At 37.7% G+C, this 22,194-nt stretch overlaps 1 protein-coding gene and 1 pseudogene across 18 annotated transcripts in view; one reads left to right on the forward strand and one right to left on the reverse strand.

Annotated features, from left to right (window-relative positions):
• The window catches only part of PRKAG2 (protein kinase AMP-activated non-catalytic subunit gamma 2), a 614,065-nt gene that overhangs the window by 579,832 nt on the left and 12,039 nt on the right, over positions 1-22,194 (reverse strand). Inside the window, exon 1 of one of the 18 annotated variants that reach the window (XM_077150210.1) lies at positions 13,384-13,585. The exons of 16 other annotated variants lie outside the window; for them this stretch is intronic. The gene's annotated coding sequence lies outside the window, so the exon portion shown is untranslated. One more of the 18 variants, XM_077150214.1, reaches the window with a different exon arrangement.
• Positions 15,718-16,379, forward strand: LOC143682344 (growth hormone-inducible transmembrane protein pseudogene; annotated as a pseudogene).

Raw genomic sequence — 22,194 nt, forward strand, 5'->3', positions numbered from 1 at the left:
TTCATCCCAGGTATGCAAGGATGGTTCAACATAAGAAAATCAATTAATGTAATACACCATATCAACAAATCAAAGCAGAAAAATCACATGATCATCTCAATTGATGCAGAGAAGGCATTTGACAAGATTCAACATCCTTTCCTGTTGAAAACACTTCAAAAGATAGGAATACAAGGGAACTTCCTTAAAATGATAGAGGGAATATATGAAAAACCCACAGCTAATATCATCCTCAATGGGGAAAAATTGAAAACTTTCCCCCTAAGATCAGGAACAAGACAAGGATGTCCACTATCACCACTATTATTCAACATTGTGTTGGAGGTTCTAGCCAGAGCAATTAGACAAGAAAAAGAAATACAAGGCATCAAAATTGGAAAGGAAGAAGTAAAACTATCACTGTTTGCAGACGATATGATACTATACATCGAAAACCCGGAAAAATCCACAACAAAACTACTAGAGCTAATAAATGAGTACAGCAAAGTGGCAGGTTACAAGATCAACATTCAAAAATCTGTAGCATTTCTATACACTAGTAATGAACAAGCTGAGGGGGAAATCAAGAAACGAATCCCATTTACAATTGCAACTAAAAGAATAAAATACCTAGGAATAAATTTAACTAAAGAGACAAAAAACCTATACAAAGAAAACTACAAAAAAATGTTAAAAGAAATCACAGAAGACCTAAATAGATGGAAGGGCATACCGTGTTCATGGACTGGAAGACTAAATATAGTTAAGATGTCAATCCTACCTAAATTGATTTACAGATTCAATGCAATACCAATCAAAATCCCAACAACTTATTTTTCAGAAATAGAAAAACCAATAAGCAAATTTATCTAGAAGGGCAGGGTGCCCCGAATTGCTAAAACTATCTTGAGGGAAAAAAACGAAGCTGGAGGTCTTACGCTGCCGGACTTTAAGGCATATTATGAAGCCACAGTGGTCAAAACAGCATGGTATTGGCATAAAGATAGATATATCGATCAATGGAATCAAATAGAGTGCTCAGATATAGACCCTCTCATCTATGGACATTTGATCTTTGATAAGGCAGTCAAGCCAACTCACCTGGGACAGAACAGTCTCTTCAATAAATGGTGCCTAGAGAACTGGATATCCATATGCAAAAGAATGAAAGAGGACCCGTATCTCACACCCTATACAAAAGTTAACTCAAAATGGATCAAAGATCTAAACATTAGGTCTAAGACCATAAAACAGTTAGAGGAAAATGTAGGGAGATATCTTATGGATCTTACAATTGGAGGCGGTTTTATGGACCTTAAACCTAAAGCAAGAGCACTGAAGAAAGAAATAAATAAATGGGAGCTCCTCAAAATCAAACACTTTTGTGCATCAAAGAACTTCATCAAGAAAGTAGAAAGACAGCCTACATAATGGGAGACAATATTTGGAAATGACATATCAGATAAAGGTCTAGTATCCAGAATTTATAAAGAGATTGTTCAACTCAACAACAAAAAGACAGCCAACCCAATTACAAAATGGGAAAAAGACTTGAACAGACACCTCTCAGAAGAGGAAATACAAATGGCCAAAAGGCACATGAAGAGATGCTCAATGTCCCTGGCCATTAGAGAAATGCAAATCAAAACCATAATGAGATATCATCTCACACCCACCAGAATGGCCATTATCAACAAAACAAAAAAAGACAAGTGCTGGAGAGGATGCAGAGAAAGAGGCACACTTATCCACTGTTGGTGGGAATGTCAAATGGTGCAACCATTGTGGAAGGCAGTTTGGCGGTTCCTCAAAAAACTGAATATAGAATTGCCATACGACCCAGCAATACCATTGCTAGGTATCTGCTCAGAGGACTTAAGGGCAAAGACACAAACGGACATTTGCACACCAATGTTTATAGCAGCGTTATTTACAATTGCAAAGAGATAGAAACAGCCAAAATGTCCATCAACAGACGAGTGGCTAAACAAACTGTGGTATATACACATGATGGAATATTATGCAGCTTTAAGACAGAATAAACTTATGAAGCATGTAATAACATGGATGGACCTAGAGAACATTATGCTGAGTGAGTCTAGCCAAAAACTAAAAGACAAATACTGTATGGTCCCACTGATGTGAACCGACATTCGAGAATAAACTTGGACTATGTCATTGGTAACAGAGACCAGCAGGAGTTAGAAACAGGGTAAGATCATGGGTAATTGGAGCTGAAGGGTAACAGAGACCAGCAGGAGTTAGAAACAGGGTAAGATCATGGGTAATTGGAGCTGAAGGGATACAGACTGTGCAACAGGACTAGATACAAAAACTCAAAAATGGACAGCACAATACTACCTAATTGTAATGTAATTATGTTAAAACACTGAATGAAGCTGCATCTGAGCTATAGTTTTTTTTGTTTGTTTGTTTGTGTTTTTTGTTTTTTCTTTTTTATATATTTTTTATTTTTATTTTTATTTTTTTCTCTATATTATCATTCTATATCTTTTTCTGTTGATTGCAAGTTCTTTTCCTAAATCGATGCAAATGTACTAAGAAATGATGATCATACATCTATGTGATGATAATAAGAATTACTGATTGCATATGTAGAATGGAATGATTTCTAAATGTTGTGTTAGTTAATTTTTTTTTAATTAATAAAAAAAAAAAAGGTAGAAGTTAAGATATAGGAAATAAGGGACCCAACACAGGAAAGCAACAAAGAGAGTGATGGGGAAGGAAGATTCTGGAATGACACTGTGCATAGGCAAAGAGGCTAACTGTCCAGACTGGGTTCCAGGAACAATGTTTCTGTTAAGGGAAAAAACAGGGAGGAGGAGGAGATGGGGAGGAAGAGGAGAAAAGAAAGAAAGAGAGAGAGGGAGGGAGGAAGGAAGGAACAAAGAGTTAGATTACCTTTGTCTTTAAATGCATATGTAGATTTACCATTTAGTTGAGAAGTTCAGATAATATATTTAGAGATAAAGAAATGGAAGAAAAAAAAAAAGAAGAAGAAGAAGAAACAGCAAATATTGTGCTGGTTTGAAGCTGTTACATAGCCCCAGAAAAGCAAGTTCTTTTAATCCAATCTTGTGGGGGCAGACCTATTGTTGGGTGGGACCTCTTGATTTGGTTGTTTCCTTGGAGATGTGACCCTGCCTAGTCAAAGTAGGTCTTAATTCTGTCCTGGAACCCTTTATGAGAGAGAACTCAGAGCCGACACAGAGAGCAGAGAGATGAAACCAAGACATAGATGCTAAGATAAGATGAAATCCAGAGTTTGCCCCAAAGAAGCGAAGTGAGGACACACACAGACACTCAGAGAGAAAGCCATTGGAATCAGAAGCTGAAAGCAATGAGCAGGGAACAAGCAACAGCAGATGTCACCCACATGCCTTCCCAGCTGGCACAGGTGTTTCAGATGCTGGCAGCCTCTCTTTAAAGTCAAGGTATCTTTCTCTGGATGCCTTAATTTGGATATTTTTGCAGCTTCAGAACTGTAAATTTGTAACCTAATAAATCCCTTGTGCAAAAACCAATCCATTTCTGCTATATTACATTCCAGCAGCTTTAGCAAACTGAAACAATTACCTATAGGAAATAAAAAACAGTTATTTATATGGTCTCTGCCCTAGTAGACTTGTAGTTTAGTGCCGCAGTCTCCAATATGGATGTCAAGTACCCCAAAGGGCATGCAAAATAATCTGTTCAGGGACTAGAGGCAAATATTAAGTTTATATTTAATTTCATACTTTAAAAAATTGCTATTTTGGTATTTATATAATACACCAATACAACAGAACATGTATAGTAAAGGTAAGTAAGGGGTAAGAGTTATATGGAGAGTGTTAGAACAAGAAAGAGGAGAAAGAGAATTGGGGGGATGGAAAGAGGACTTCACATATGAACTGGGTTTTGAAAGATGGTTTAGCTGCAAAAAAGTGGAGGAAGAGCTTGGGGTTTGAAACCTCAGCTTCAAACAGGAGAAAGCAACTCTTGTCTAATCCCTTGGAAAAGCTTGTGGCCAGGCATTGAGAGCATTTTCTAGCCTTTTAGGGAGAGCCCAGACTGCCATTGGGGTGTCTTCTCCTTTGAAGGGCCAAGAGCTTTTACCCCCACATTTCAAAAGCATTTTTCAATGAGAAACAAACATATTTAGAAGGAGTTTATTAATGAAATTTGTGAAATGCATACATTTAACCAGACTAAAATAAAAAGGCTTAGGACAGATTTAAAATAAAACAAATCTTTTATTTTTCTTTCCTACTTAGAGAAAAATGTCAATATAGCTATTTAGGTTTTTACTCTATGCCAGGAAAGAGGGATCAGAAATTTACTTTTTTGTTTTTGTTTTTTGTTTTTTGTTTTTACATGGGCAGGCACCAGGAATCGAACCTGGGTCCTCTGGCGTGGCAGGCAAGCATTCTTGCCTGCTGAGCCACCATGGCCCACCCAGAAATTTACTTTTTGTGAGGAAAACATATATCTTAACTTAATAATCCAGCTCTTATTTTATTGAAGGACCTAAGAGCAGCCCAGACTTCCAGGGAAGCCTTTAATAAGAGTTGAACTTTTTAGACCCAAAACAGATTCCCATTGCTCTCAGCTGACAAGTATGAAACTTCTTTCCAAAAATCCACTGCATAAAAGGGAATTTGAAAACAAACATCAAACAGAGGGCCTGCCCTTGGTTCACACCCAATGTGTGAATGTAATATTTCTTTCTAAGCATGAAAAACCATATTGCTTTTACTCCTTACAGATACATGACTCCCAATTCCACTCTCATTTAGATCTAACTACTCAGTTCTTGTTTTGCAGTCTCCAGTCTGTCCCAGATCGCCTGAGAATCCAAGTGAACCCAAGGAGGACCACCTTATTTCATAGAAAATGTGCTAATTGGTTGTTTTCTGAACCAGTGTTATATTTAATCCAAGATTTGACTTAAATAAAATCATTCAGTCCATCAAAGGGATTGGTTGGACCTAGGAGGCCATCAGTTATGTTCTGTCTGACTGAAGTGTCCTTACAGGCAATAGATAATAACTCAGAGTTTGAAGAGTGACTGCTTCAGAACCTTATCTATCTGTGTGACCCTGGGAAAGTCACCCTCTCTACTTACCCTCAATTTTTCCTGCATAAAATGACCAGGGGAGCAGCTAACTGATCCTGAAGGTCTCTTCCAGCTTAGATAATGTATTAGTTTAAGAGAAACCTTGAGAAGATTCCAGAAAAAATGATATGATTTTAGAAAATTTCAGTGGAAGATGGAAATTTACCCTAGATTCCTTTGAGAATTCATCAAATCAAACAAAAGCAAACAAGATGAAGATGACCCATCAGCTTTGCTTGAGTAACGTTTGGCCACAATCCACCAGACTAGCTCTCAGAAGCTTCTAATGCACTTCATTTAATGCTTGGAATAATCCCTCCGGCACTTATGTATCACTTCATTTACTTTTCTGCATTGTCTGATTTTTGCTAAAATCTGAAAAGAATTTTTTTGCATGTGAACCAAGCTATTTATCATCCTACCAACATCAAAAGTCTCCAGATAGACTGTTTTTTCATTAAATCAGTAATATTTTAATAAAATAGCTAGGGCCCCAGGATTTATGCAATTCTCATCTTTAGAGCATCTTCACCTGGTGATGTTCTTGTCATCCCAGAACCAAAGTGTTCTCTTTTATTAATCGAAGACGAAACTGATCACTTACTCAGAACACTACTGAATGACATGCACCAAAAGGAATTTTGGTAGTAATTATCCTGGGGAACTAGTCTCCCTTGGCCAAATCTACTGATGAAATTTGAACAAAGAATCTGTCTTGAAAAATGTCTTTTTTCTCTGTTGTAAGCATGAAAGCTCTAGGATAGAGACCATGATGCTTTTCCTATGCCCGTGACATAGTCTAACATAGGCTGTCTATGCAGTGCCATTATGGGTCAACCAGATATCATGTAGAAGGTACTTAAAGAGGAGGAATGACAACATCTTTTTATTCCCCCCTACCAAATATTCATATTTGGCATTGCTTACCAAGTCCTTGTCTTATACTAAGTATTATAACTTTGAATTAAATTTTAAAATGATGGTTTTAGAATAGAGGTAATCAGCACATAAATTTCAAAAAAAGATGGTCCTCCTTGGATATTAGCCAAGCGAAGTTCCTCTGCCTGACATCTATTACCCGACTCCCCCTCCTCTCTGCCTTCCACAGTCCTGGGCTCACAATAAACCCCCACAGCAAGTCATTAATTTCCAGTGGGCACCTCTTAAATTACAACCTCTCTTGTGAGTTTCATGACATAACACCCCACCTTCATGGGAAAAGTTTACTGCATGGTTATTTGGGAAAATGCCTTTTGTACCCTGAGGTTATCAGTTCTCATAGGATACATGACAATGGATTGGTTGAATGATTTAGTAGCCAAAATGGAGGGGGGTCTGATTCTTCAGAAGGGTTTTCTGTTGTTGCTGTTTTGTATGCTATATGACAGGGCCACGTTACATTTTTTTTCTATGTGAGTATCCTGTTATTGCAGCACCGTTTGTTGAATTTTTGCTTGTCTGTTTTTTTGTTTTTTGGGAGAAGTGCATGGGCCAGGAATTAAACCCAGGTCTCCTGCATGGCAAGCGAGAATTCTACCACTGAACTACCCTCACACCTCCCTCTTCAGAAGGGTTTTAAAAACAGAAAAGAACATAGGTTGGTACATTTGACAACTAGCATAAGTAGATACTGAGAAGTAAGAGGAGTGTCTATAGGCCTTTCTGACTGGAGCAAAGAATTGGACAGAACTGATTAGAATTTGTGGATAGATGAGCCCAACCGGGCTGGTTGGAGAGTGTCAGGACAGACTAAGGTCATTTCTTTTTAAAAAAACAAATAAACCCATCCAAAGTGTACAATCCATGGCTCATAGTATATTCACAGAGTTTTATATTCATTGTCACAATCAATTTTAGAATATTCTCATTACTCCAAAAAGAAAAACTCCATACCCCTTATAACCCCCTATTATTGGTACTTACATTGGTGTGGTACCTTTGTTACAATTTTTGGAAGAACATTAAAATATTGTTATTAACTGTAGTCCATAATTTGCATTAGGTGTGTCTTTTCCACATACCACCCTTTTACTAACACCTTGCAATAGTGACATACATTGGTTCTAGTTCATGGAAGAACATTCTTATATTTGTACTATTAACCACAGTATCCACAACAGAGTTCACTGTGTTATATATGTTTTATCCTCCAGCTCTCCTTCTAGGACATACATGACCCTAAACTCCCCCTTTCAACCACAATCACACCCATAATTCCATGCTGTTATTTACACACACAATAATGTGCTACCATCACCTCTACCCATTTCCAAACATTTACAATTAGCCTTGTTGAAAATTCTGCACACATTAAGCATCAGACCACCATTCTCTACCCTCATTCAATCTCCTGGTAACCTATATTTTAGAAATTAACTCCATGAATTTACTCATTATAATTAGTTCATGTTAGTGAAACCATACAACATTTGTGGTTTTGTGTCTGACATTCAATATAATGTCCTCAAGGTGCATCCCTAATGTTGCATGCCTCAGGACTTCATGCATTCTTAATGATGAAAAACATTACAGCATATGTATCTGCCATATTTTGTTTATTCATTCATTGGTTGATGGACAGTTCATTTGTTTGTTTCCATCTTTTAGCAATTGTGAATAATGCTGCTATGAATATCAGTGTACAAATGTCTGTTCCAGTCTCTGCTTTCAGTTTTTCTGGGTGTATACCCAGTAGCAGGATTGCCAGATTGCTTCCTGAGGAACCACCTGTCTTTCCCAGGGCCTGCATCATTTTACATTCCCACCAGCAGTGAATAAGTGTTCCTATTTCTTCACATCCTCTACACACTTGCAGTTTTCTGTTTTTTTGTTTTTTTGTTTTTTAATTATGGCTGTTCTAGTAGGTACAAAATTATATCTCATTGTGGTTTTGATTTGCATTTCCCTAATAGCTCGTAATGTTTAGCATCTTTTCATGTGCTTTTTAGCAATTTGTATTTCCTCTTTGGAAAATTTCTATTGAAGTCTTTTGCCCATTTTTTAAATTAATTTTTAAATTTTTTTAAAAAATACAACAACAAACAAATGCAAACATTCTTAACATGATTGTTCTGTTCTACATCTATAATCAGTAATTCACAATATCATCACATAGTTGCGTATTCATCATCATGATCATTTCTTAGAACATCTGCATCAATTCAGAAAAAGACAACAGAAAAAAATCATACATATCATACCCCTTACCCCTCCCTTTCATTGATCACTAGCATTTCAATCTAAATTCATTTTAAGATTTGTTCCCCCTATTATTTATTTTTATTCCATACGTTTTACTCATCTGTTGACAAGGTAGATAAAAGGAGCATCAGACACAAGGTTTTCACAATCACACAGTCACATTGTGAGAGATATATCATTATACAATCATCTTCAAGAAACATGGCTACTGGAACACAGCTCTTCATTTTCAGGCTGTTCCCTCCAGCCTCTCCATTACATCTTGACTAACAAGGTGATATCTATTCAATGCATAAGAATAAGCTCCAGGATAACCTCTTGACTCTATTTGGAATCTCACAGCCATTGACACTTTATTTTGTCTCATTTCGCTCTTCCACCTTTTATCGAGAAGGTTTTCTCAATCCCTTGATGCTGAGTCTCAGCTCATTCTAGGGGTTTTCTCAATCCCTTGATGCTGAGTCTCAGCTCATTCTAGGATTTCTATCCCACATTGCCAGGAAGGTCCACACCACTGGGAGTCATGTCCCACACAGACAGGGGGAGGGTGGTGAGTTTGCTTGTTGTGTTGGCTGGAGAGAGAGAGGCCACATCTGAGCAACAAAAGAGGTTCTCTTGGGGGTGACTCTTAGGCCTAGTTTTAAGTAGGCTTGACCTATCCTTTGTGGCTTTTGCCCATTTTTTAGTTGGGTTGTTTGTCTTTTAATTGTTGAGTTGTAGGGTTTCTTTATGTATTCTGGATATTAAACCCTTATCAGATATGTGGTTTCCAAATATTTTCTCCCTTTAAGTAGGCTGCTGTTTCACTTTCTTGACAAAGCTAAGAACCCCTTCTTCTTTAACTTTTGTTTCCATTTTTCTCTTCTCCCTCCTTTTGTTTCCTTTACTCCCAAAATATATCCACATTTTGGCATTGCATACTACTTCTTTTGCCTTGTCTTCAGTCATGTAATTTTTTTTTTCGGGTGCATGGTCCAGGAATCAAACTCGGGTCTTCTGCATGGAAGGCGTGCATTCTACCACTGAACCACCTGTGCATCCAGTCATATAATTAAAGAATTTATTTAGCAAATATATACTAACACCTATCATATTTCAGGTTCAGTATCATGGAACACAAAGACGGACAAGACTGAGTTCCTAACCACCAAGAGCTAACAACCAATAGAAATGCTTGGAATGGGTAGCAATAATTGGCAAACTTTATACCCAAATGTTTTTGCTTGTTTTATTTTAAGTTGCATTTCCTATTTCTGCTATTCTTTCCCCTTTTTTATAAGCATTGCTTTCTTTTCCCTCAGGAGACTCACACTTTGAAGTGTTACTTGTCTTAACAAAACAACATCTTTTCCTACCATTTGTTTTCCTTTTCCTTCTCAATCTGAGAATAAGCTTAGGGCTGCTTTGTTTCTTCTCATAATTGATTAATTAGAATTGACTAGAATGAAACTTTCCTACCAGTTTGAGAGAAAACATGTACTATTCCAGTTCCCTAATTTCCTTTTAGCCACAGGAAAAGTTCCAAGTTTAGCAGTCAGTCTCTCAAAATTGACATCCATCATTCCACATGTGCCTTATTCTTTCCCCCACATCTTCTGACTTCCATAATTTTTATCTTCCTCCCTTCAGTCCTGTCAGTTATCTGCTTTGGGTCCATGACTTTTTTCTATGCCTTTTGCATTATTTTCTTAGCATAATCCTTTTCACTTAATAATGGATTCTGGCAACTTGTTCCCTGCTCCTTCAAGCTCCCTCTCCTCTTAGTTATTCCACTCTGTACTCATCAAGCCCTGCTTCTTCTCAGTCTCCAAAGAGTGACTGCATTCCTGCTAGGATTGCTAAGGCATCAGGACAATTTTTAATGCTTTTCTTAGACCGCTCTCAAGCAATCCTTGGTTGTTTAAACTCACTCCCTGTTAAGAGTCTCAGGGTTATGGTGCTATAGTTCCACAGCCTGAGTGGTTAAGGATGGTGGTTTTCCCTGACACATCCTCTTCCCATGCCCCAAAGAAGCAAGAACTCATTGAATCTATCTACCTGCCTGTACTGATTGCATTTGATAATTCATAGGGAGAACAGATGTTTCACCTGAAGATGTTCAGCAAGTCCAAGTGCTCCTTTGCCCCCAGAAAACAAAGCACTGGTAAGAAAGCAGGTTTACTGGATTTTATATGGGTTATATACCGACTGTCCCATTTTTCTACAGGTTCCTATTTTAAGTAGCTAAAATTTCTGAACCATTTCAGACATGTGACTTGTACATTTATTTCATGAAATTAAAAAGCAAAACGTTGTTTTCAAAATTCTAAGATTTTGTCCTTCGTAGTAGCTCTATTGCTCATGACTTTGAACTTTGCCAGAGTTGCTTTTTCTCCAGGGGTCAAAGCCTGGAAAGAGGCTGCTGACACACCGATTGCTATTAATCAGTTGGCTTCAGAGGAAATGAGCACACATTCTGAAAAAATGGGACCAAAGAATAGCTAGATAGGTACAGGGCAAATCCTGACCCTTGGGGTGGGAGTTAACGCACACACCCTCTAGTGCCCAGTTGGGGGCAAGCTGTTAGGCTGAACGGCTCACTGTTGATCGAATCCATTTTGCGATGTTAGGTCATTGGAGAAAATCAAGAGCTGGTTATTCTTCATTTGTCTTCCAGATCCATTCCCCAACTTTTTCTGGCCCCTTCTATGTCCTGGAGGTGGGGGCTAGCCCTACAGACTCCATCACCTGGACTCTTCTGCCCTTTGACTTCCTCCTTGAGCCATCCAATAAGGGGTACCAGGTGGCAGGAGAGAGAGTTAGAATATTTCTTCCTGTATTCCCTCTCTGCTCAGGCACTGTTTAGTTCTGGCAGTGGCTACGTCCTATCTTCCACGGCTCCAGCTCTCACTAGGCTTTGCTAAAGCCATTCTCTCCTTTCTTTCTTCCAGTCTTTGTAGCAATGATGATATTCCACTACTGCTTATCCCTGATGTTTCAAACACCCCTTTTCTGGTTCCCTTAATCTGCCCTCATCTCTTCATTAACTTCTCAGTTACCTACTGAGTGTGTTTTAGTTTCTTGCCAAGACTCTGCCTGATAAAATAAAAACTTAGGATGTGCTAACTTTAGTTTTATACTTAACTCAAAACATAGATTTTACTTCTTCAGAATCCATTCTTCATTTATTCATTCATTCCATAAATTTTTATTGAGTGCTTAGTAGGTGTTGGGCATTGGGCTAGGTACAGGAGATGCAATAAATATAATCACACTTTTCATTCAAAAGATGATACTTGTGAGATGCAGTTTAAGAAATTATGAATATGTAAGATAAGTTCTCATTTTAATTAGTAATACTACACCTACAGTTAAAATAACAGCTTTCTCTTCTCGATTGTGGGTCATTAGGATGGTCATTAGGATGATTAGAAATGCCTTCTGCAGTTATTGGTAGTTATAATACTACAGAATTCCCTTTTTAAGGCCAACTGATTAACATAACGGTTACATTCATTGGAAAATACTAATCTTCTCTTGAATGACAGAATCTAGTGAGGGAGATAGAATTTTTCTGCAAACAATTACAACAACATATTCTAACCTGAGCTCATCAGAAAGCATTCTGAATAGATCTGTTATCTGACCCCCCATATTTCCATCCCCATCTCTCCCTCTTGCTCATGTATCTCTAGCCACATTGGCCTTTTTTGAGTTCTGATCTCAGTACCTCTGAGCTTCTGCATGATATACTCTTCCCTTCTTATCCCATCACCCTTCCATGGTAGGCCTGGCCAAGCCCACCACATTGGTTTGTAAAGATGTTGGAATGCAATATACCAGAAATGGCTTGGCTTTTAAAAGGGAATTTATTACACTACAAGTTTACATTCCTAAAGCCATAATAATTTCCAAACTAGTATCCATGGAGATATTGTCACTCAAAAAAGGCCAATGGGTGCAGAATACTTCTGTCAGCTGTGAAGGCATTATGACTGGTGTTTGCTGGGGTCTTTGGCTTCTGGTTTCAAACAGCTTTCCGGGGGGCATTTATATTCTGCACCTCCAAACATCTGGGTCTCGGGTTGGCTCTGTTGGTTTTAAAGCTTTTTCCAAAATGGTTCCCTCTTAAAGGGCTCTAGTAAGTGACTCACCTTGAATGGGCAGAGACATATCTCCATAGAAACCACCTAACCAAGAGGTCCAACCTACAACTGATGGATCACATCTTCATGGAAACAACTTAATCAAAAAAGATCCCACCCAACAATATTGAATGAGGATTAAAGAACATGGTTTTTCTGGGATACACAATTGTTTCAAACCAGCACACCCTCCATGTTCAATCTTCTATCTTTGGAGGTGACTGACTGGGCATGTACACAGATTAACCATCATCCCATAGCTACAAGGTTCCTACATGCATGTAATTTGTCAGTCACTGGTTATCACCAGGAAACAATGTAGAAAGAGGGCACAAATGGTAAGAAACTACAGACTTCTGCTTGTGACCAAGTGAAGAGGTTAGCAAATGCTCTTCCCCCAAAATAACCATAAAGCTACACAAAACTGACAAAAACAACTATTTTGTCACTCTACAAGTCTACTAAAAGCATACAACAATTTGAGACTATGTACTTTAAAAACAGTTAAACAGTGGGTAAGAACAGTGGAATTCTATGGCATTTTTGCCTGAGGTTTGATCTATTTCTCCAACCCAGATGGGCCATGTCAATTTTTGCCTAGGAGGGGCAGGCATTGAGGGCCGACAGCTTTGTTGCCATGATCAAAGGAGGTGCCAACCACTTGGAGCAGTGAATGATGTCCCACCCAACAGCACCGTTGGTAAATGACAGTCTGGGCAGTAGATAAGTAGAAAGGGCCAACAGTTCTACTAACTAAAGGTTGTAGTCATGGTTGGGATAAGCATATTTCTGGCTGAGTTGTGCTCATACGCATTAGAGACCAGAGAGGGTCCAAGCTTTTCACATATTCTTGGCTATCTAGAGGCTACACTCAGGACAAAAGAGACATCAGAGGAACCACAACAAGTGTAAGCCAGGCAGTCTTGAAATGGCCTGATCTTTGAATACCCTCCCTACCTGCATGAAAAGCTACTGGCACATGATGAAAACCTCATTGACTTGATGTTGGAGCACAACCTCTGTCCAATCACTGGCGAACCACTAAATTATGCAGCCAAAGGGATGAACTATAGATAGCCAGGCTTAAAAATAAAATAAACTGAAAAAAAAAAGAACAGAGACCTTAGTAGCCATACACCATGGTAATAGAGACATATTTCACAGATCTAGCATAGGCAAGTTACTAAACAGATGAATTAAACAAACAAATAAAACAACAGCAACCTCTGAGGACAGTAAAAATTGGAATCTAGCATTGCTACAACATATTATCTAAAATATTCATTTTCAATAAAAAATTTATGAGACATGCTCCTTCAGAGCACTTACCTCAATGATAATTTGTAAAAATTTCTGTAGTAATTTTAATGCAGAAAAGTGGTCACATAGTTCCAATATATATAATCTTTAAAGGAAATATGTATAATACTCTCCATTCTTCACATAAATTATAATTATTCCCATTGTTTAATTGTCATCTTCTATGTTGATGGTGGAAGTAATTAAAAAGTCTTTCATAGCAGTTATATCTTCAGCTATTACTGGATGTAATCTCACGCATAGGGACTCTATATTCATTAACAGGAGCTGCTTTAATTTAAAATGTTAAATTTGTGGAGAGAATGAAGTGGTGCATTCAAATAATTTCCAATTCACATGCATAGAAATTTTGTGACCACACTCTATATTTTCCATTCAAGAATGTAGACATTAAGTGTAGGAATTTCTGTCTGTCTTACTAAAATGCTATATTATGTGCCTAGCACAAAGTAGGTCAATAGATATTTGTTGAATGAATGAATGAGTACTGGAAGAAATCCATTTTTAGGACCTCCTTTCTTTCTTGAGCCATTTTCCCTTTTAGAGTCCTGGTCGAAGGGATCTAAACACTGCTCTTGGGCTTAGAATATTGTAATTGAAGGGAACATTAGCAATTGTTCTGGATGTTTTCCATTTGTCCTTCCAGATCTATACCATTCTCTACTCTGCTCTGTGTCCTGAAAGGCTGACCTGTATGGGCTACATCAAAGGCAACTTGATCTCTCTGCCTTCTAATTGGGTTGAACTACTGGAAGGCACCATCGATTGATTAGGACAAGAGAGAAGAATGAAGTAGGATATGTTGTCCCCCAACTCCCTCTCTGTGGGGTTGCCTCAGCCTGGCTGTGTCCCTCTACCAAAGGTCTCAGCCCCACAGGAAGCTCTTTCCGTATAACTTTCCCCTTCTCTCCAACTTCTGCCAACTGCTTCTTCCCTTCACCTCTTCAGGTCTAGTTACTAATTCCAGGTCTAGTTACTAATTCCATAATTACTGTCTTTAGAGGCTTCCCTACACTTTGCCCACACCTTTATAAACAGTCCCTCTTTTCATCTTTCCTCAAATTACCTAGATTGGGAGTTCCAACTATCTCCTGCTGGGACCCTGACAAATGTACATTTGGTTTGTGGGATTATGGGTCTTTTAAATTATTATTCTCATATGTTTTTGTTAGTTTTCTATACTAGTCACCTTTTGGGGTATCTGGCCAACTTATGATACCATATTTTCTCTGAGACTATTTTTAAATCACAGGGTCCCAGCATCCATATTTGTACCAAGTAATGCCATAACTGATTGGAATAGGATGGACATCTAAATTGGGCCAACCAGATACTGTATCCCAGGAATGCCAAGTTAGGAGAGAAGAAAGCCTGGCCAGTCTTGGTGGACAGATCTGATGTGGACAAAGAAATATAAAGAGCTAGTCCACAGAGAAAGTTAAGAAAGAAGCAGGACAAGAAACGACCAGGGACCCCAATATCCCCGCAGATCACAATTCTGGCTCTTTCCGAAAGACTGACATAATTGCTGCATTTGAGGTCCCACCCTTTGCCCTATGGCTTTCAAGTGGATTCTAACGAGGAGGACCTGCAGAAGATCTAACATTGGGAGGAGAAAAACTGAGAAGTTTTCCCCTGGTTTGTCAATGACTATGTTCCTTTCACCGAGCCACAATTTCTCAAAAACTCAAAAAAAAAAAATACCTAATTCTGGCAAGGATTTAATTAATGATTGGTGATACCATTTGCATGGTACACTTTGGAAAAGTTTTGACAGTTTCTTACAGCATTATGGGAAGCTGGCAGAGTAGTGAGCACTAGGACTCAAGCTTCCCAACAAAACAACTAATAAACAGGCAGGAACTGCCTGAAATAACCATTTAAAATTCTGAAGTCCCTAAGAACACTGCATCAAGGAAGAAGGGGAGGATAAGGCTGGTAAATTATGGTAAATCACAGTAAATTGCTTTTTCTGTGCCCATCCCCCATTCTCACTGCACGCCACCATGGTACTTTGGCTTGAGAATGTCTAATGAGGTTGGAGCTATGGAAAAGATGTAATTTGGTCTCAGTATATGAAAGATAGAATTCATTCTACCTATGTGTATTTAGCAAGAAGTACTAGTTTAACAGCTTTGTCTGCCTTTGCAGCAAGCAGATCTGTTCTCATGAACTTCATGATGTGAAGCTCTTAGGTGACAATTGGTACAACCTTTTAGCCATGATTGGAACTGGAATGCTGTTATGACTGATATCCTATGACCAGAATCCCTGGCCCAAAGCATCGTACTTCGTTGCTACATTCTGGTGTGATGTGTGCAATGGTGGCTCCTTTGGCAATATGAGGGGACCCTCTTCTCATCAGAGCTACTTGGTTCATAGCCAATATTGTGGGTGTCCTCTCCACTGTGGCCATGTGTGCCCTCAATGAGAAGCTTATGGACGTGAGCACACCTCTAGGAGTGGGCTTAGCTCTCATCCTCGTGTCCTCACAGGGATCCATGTTTCTTCCACTTACCTCAGTGGCTGGTGCCATTCTGTACTCAGTAGCAATTTATGGTGGCTTAGTTCAGTGCTCTCTTTACAATAAGAGATATCTGGTCTCTTATTGTTACAATAGTCCAGAATGTTAATCATGGAGAATCTCTAACATTATATTAATATATGTAGGTAATACTTTTGGATTTTTGGAGTAAAATTTTCTTAAAATTATTATCAAGATAAAATCTGTAAAGCCTGCAGTCTGTGGCATACTCAAACATACAATAATGTGTTCATAATTGTTGAAGGGTTTTTTGCCTGTCTATTGAAATATGTTACAGAACACATGCTTGCCTTTCTCATCTCTTCATGATTTGAAACCCTTATCATAAAAGTCTGTTTGTGGCTTATACTTGAAAGCATGGAAGCCGTTTTTCTCCTAAGACTAATGATTTCTTGTGTTTCATTTCAGATTAAGCAATAAAAAACAAGGCAAAACTAGTTCTGTCTTTATGAACTATATGAATCAAAAATAGAATGGGGAAACTGCTGCCTTAGTGTTTCTCCTGGCAAAATTTTCCTTTTTTTGCATAGACCGTTATTTAACTTTCTTATGACATTTGTAAATTTTTTGATACAGAAGAGTTATTTTTGGAAATATTTAATGAATGAAATAAATCTGATTATTGAGCTGATCACTCTTTTTGTAAAATACTTATACAGCAACCCAGAAATAACTATTCTAACCATATCAAATTATATAGGATAGTTTGTTCTGAAATAAAGTTCTAGCCAAATGATGACAAAAATGTTGATGGATTAAACTCACCAGTAGAAAGGCAGATTGGTAAAATGGATAAGAAAGCATAACCAAACTATATGCTGACTACAAGAGACTCACCTTAAAGTCAAAGGCACAACTAGATTAAAAGTGAACAGATGAGAAAAAATATATACCATACAAGCAGGAGGAACCAAAAGATACTGGGAGTCGGAGGGGCTATACAAATACTGGATAAAATAGACTTTAAGTAAAAAAACAGGTATGAGTGACAAAAAAGGCCATTAAATACTGATAAAGGGGAAAATTCAATAGGAAGATATAACAATTATAAATATATATGCACCTAATAGCAGTGCTCCAAAATATATAAAACTAATACTGACAGATTTAAAGAGAGAACTTGATGGTTCTACATTAATAGTAAGAGACTTTAACATACCACTCTCAATAATGGATAGGACTAGTCAGAAGATCAGTAAGGAAGGACAGGACTTAAATGATACACTAAACCAACCAGACTTAACAGACATATACAGAACATTACACCCAAAGAAAACAGAACAGAGATTTTTCTCTAGTGCACATGGATCATTCTCCAGGACAGAACATATGTTGGGACATAAAAGAAGTCTCAATAAATACAAATATGTTGAACTCAACCAATGTATATTCTCTAACCACAAAAGAATGAAGCTAGAAATCAATAACCTAGGGAGAAATGGAAAAATCCACAAATATGTGGAAATTAAACAACATAATCTTAACCAATGGATTAAAGAGGAAATCAGAAATGAAATTAGGAAATGTCTTAAGGCAAATGATATTTTGCTTGGTGAGAGGGAAATTTATAGCTCTAAACGCACGCCTACATTAAAAAAGAAGAAAGACTTCAAATCAGAGATCTAACCTCAAAAATGTAAGAATTTGAAAAAGAAGACCAAATTAAAGCCACAGTGAGCAAAGGGAAGGAAAAAACAAATACTGGAGTGGAGATAAACAAAATAGAGGGGGAAAAAAAAAAGAGAGAGAGAATGAACAAAAACAAAAGTTGGTTCTTTGAAAAGATCAATAAAATCAGCAAACCTTTAGATAGACTGATAAAGAAAAAAGATAAAGGATATAAATAACGAACATCAGAAATGTAAAAGGGGAAATTACTACTGACCCTGCTGAAAGAAAAATAACTATGAACAACCGTATGCCAATAAATTAGATAACCTAGATGAAATAGAAAAATTCGCAGAAACACATAAACTACCTACATTGACTCAAGAAGAAATAGAACATCTCAACAAACCAATTACTATTAAAGAGATTGAATCAGTAACGAAAAACCTCCCAACAAAGAAAAACCTAGGACTAGATGGCTTCACAGAGGAATTCTACCAAACATTCCAAGGAGACATAACTCCAATTCTATTCAAACTCTTCCAAAAAAACTGAAAAGGAGGGAACACTCCCTATTTGTTCTACGAGGTCAATATCACCCTTATACCAAAGCCAGATAAAGATACCACAAGAAAAGAACACTATAGACTAATCTCTCTAATGAATATAGATGCAAAAATCCTCAAGAAAATGTTACCAAACTAAATCTAACAGTATATTAAAAGAATTGTACACCATGATCAGTGGAATTTATCCCTGGATGGAAGGTTGGTTCAACATAAGAAAATCTATTAATGTAATATATTCATTGACAAAATGAAGGAAAGAAAACACAGAACCATCTCAATTGATGCAGAAAAGGTATTTGACAAAATCCAGTAATGTTTGTGGATTAAAACACTTAAAAGAATAGAAATAGAAGGAAAATTCCTCAACATGATATAGGGCATATATGAAAACCCTACAGCTAACATCATCCTCAATGGCGAAAGACTGAAAGCTTTCCCTTTGAGATCAGGAACAAGGTGAGGATGCCCACAATCACCACTGTTATTCAACATTATATGGGAAGTTCTTGTCACAGCAATTAGGCAAGAAAAAGAAATAGAAGATATCAAAATTGGAAAGGAAGAAATAAAACTTCCCTTATTTGTAGATGATATGATCTTTTATACAGAAACTCTGAAAAACCCACAACAAAGCTTGGAGATCTAATAAATAAATTCAGCAAAGTGGCAGGGTACAATATCAACACCACCAAATGAGTAGTTTTCATATATACAAGCAATAAGCAATTGGAAGAAGAAATCAAGAAAATAATTCCATTCACAATAACAACTGAAAGGATCAAATATCTAGGAATAAATTGAACTAAGGATATAAAGGATTTATACACAGAAAACTATAAAACATTGCTAAAAGAAATCAAAGAAGACCTAAATAAATGGAAGGACATCATATGTTTGTGGATTGGAAGACTAAATATCATCAAAATGTCAATAGTACCCAAAACAGAATAAGCCTCTGGCCCTCTTCTCCCAAAGCAGAATAAGCCTCTGGCCCTATTCTCCTGGAAACAGTGTCAGTCCATCTCTCTGCACAAGGTGTATGAGAAAGAGCATACGTATAAAGCCAACCCAGACGTGGGCACATTCAAACAGGAGGAAAATGCCCATCCCACCTTAGATGGCCCAGCTCTAAGGAGGAAGGAGAAAGAGATCTGTGGGGCTTGAATCTGTTGTATTCTAGATCTAGGGGAGCAGGACAGTGAGAGAGGAGGAATTATGTGTGTGTGTGCATGCATGGTACAAATACTAGGCAATAAAAACTCCCCAGTAGGACCAAGAGCAGCAGATCCCAGAGTGCTACCCAAACAGGCCCTGCACCTCAATGCACCCCAGATGCACACTGGGCTGATATGCAGCAAGAGACCAAAATGAGAGGGGCCCTTTGAAAACAAACCACCACCTGAGAAGAAAGTGTTTCTTGTCAATATTCTTCAACCAAACTGTCTTTTGAAATGTCCACAAACAAAATATATCTTAAGAACCAATGTGTGTATACAAGATAGTATATGTGACACAAGATAATGTAGTGCTGGGCAGTGACAGCAACTCGATGGTACCTGATGCTCCAGCAAAAGCAGGACCCAGAGCATGGGATGTGCTCCAGCAGCAGCTGATCAGTGCCACTGGACAGCGCCGGGGGTCAGGCCACGCTGAGGACAGATGAAACCATGAAGAAAGACCATCTCTACTTTCTTCACCTCCACTATTAGGCACATTTATTAACAAACAAATAATGTGTTGTTGGTAGGGGACACACGGTGACAAAACAAATTTTGGAAAAACTATGAAGGTAGCAGAGAATGGTTCTTCCGGCAAGTCTAGGGAGGTGGAGGTTTACAGGGATTTGCCTTTATGGTTATTCATCGCCCCAGGCAGACAGGATGTTCACAGTGAGCATTTTAGAGAGGTCTGGCCTGGGTATGTCAAAGGAATGAGTCAGGAGAATTTAAAAGACTGGTACTTTCTGGCATTAGAAGAACAATCACCAGTTTCAAGAATAACAGAGAAAATGGGATTTAGCAAACGAGTATGACTACTGAAATACTATATTAATATTTCTTTTAGCTTCCAGTGTTTTGGAGTAACTACAAGGAAAAATCTGAGATGGTGGAATGGTAGCCCATGATAAACTCTGGGATCTGTTCTGTTCTACTTGTTGAAGTATGCTTTGAAAATAATTGCTTTTTCTTCCTTTGCTTTGAATGTATATATTTTTTCAACAAAAAAGTTAAAAATTAAAAAAATCACAGTGATACTATTTCACACCCATTAGAATGTAAATTAAGAAAAAAAGGAAAATAATAAGTGTTGAAGAAGATGCAGAGAAATAGGAACACTCATTCACTGCTAGTAGCAATGTAAAATGGTACAGCCACTGTGGAAGAGTCTGACAGTTCCTCAGAAAGTTAAATATAAAACTATCATATGACTTGACAATCCCATTAAGTACATAACCAAAAGAATTGAAAGTAGAGACTCGAACACATATTTGCACACTGATGTGATGGCAGCATTATTCACAACTGCTAAAAAATGGAAGCAACCCAAATGTCCATCAACTGATGGATAAATAAAATGCGGTTATACATACGATGGAATATCATTCAGCCAGAAAAAGGAATGAAGTTCTGACACAAGATAACATGAAAGAAGACTGAAGACATTACGCTGAATTAGCCAAACACAAAAGGTCAAATATTCTGTATCTCATTGATATGAAATAATTAGTATACACTAACTCAAAGAGTCAGAATATAGTATATAGGTTGCCAGGGGATAAGGAATGGAAAGTTAAGTCTTAAAATGTAGGGGTTAAAGCACAAGCAACAAAAGAAAAAATAGATAAATGGGAACTCCTCAAAATTAAATGTTTCTGCACTTGTCAAAAAAGTGAAGAGGCAGCCAACTCAATGGTAGAAAATATTTGGAAATCACATATCAGACAAAGGTTTGATTGCTTGTATATACAAAATAATCATACAACTCAACAATGAAAGAACAAACAATCCAATTATAAAATGGGTTAAAGATATGAATAGGCATTTTTCTGAAGAGTAAATACAGATGGCTCAAAAGCACATGAAGAGATGCTCATTTTCACTGGCTATAAGATGGAAAAAAACCAAATGTCCAACAAACGAGTAGATCAACAAAATGTGGTATATACATACAATGGATTATGCAGCAGTAAGACAAAATGACATCCTGAAACACATGACAAGATGGATGAGCCCTGAGGACAAAATACTGAGTGAAGTTAGTCAGACGCAAAAGGATAGATACTGAATGAGTCCACTTTTATGACCAGCATAAAGGTAGAATCAGAGGCTTACAATACAGAAGATAGGGGACTTACAGATACATAGAAGTTAGGGATGGGTGAACCGTTAGCAAATGAGGTTGAACTTCAGTGTAAGGGAATAGATAGGAGTGAAGGTGACTCCCCAGTGGGTCTATAAGTAATATTACCACATTGAAGATGAACAAGACTGAAAGGGGTTGTTTAGACCTAAGTGTCCCATTGACTCACATTAGAAATATGAATGAGTTCTCGTAAGAATTAATTCAAAGATATGATTCTTGTATAAAGAGTGTTTAAGTCCAGGGTATGGGGGGAAAACTGCTATTGCATGCTAAGAGCTAGGTTCAAAAGGAAACCATCAGCACTACCACAACAACAGCAGAAGTAAATAATGGGGGGAGGTACAAGAGTTAAGAGGAGGTTTA

This window comes from Tamandua tetradactyla, chromosome 1 (assembly GCF_023851605.1).
Source record: "Tamandua tetradactyla isolate mTamTet1 chromosome 1, mTamTet1.pri, whole genome shotgun sequence".
NCBI lineage: Eukaryota > Metazoa > Chordata > Mammalia > Pilosa > Myrmecophagidae > Tamandua > Tamandua tetradactyla.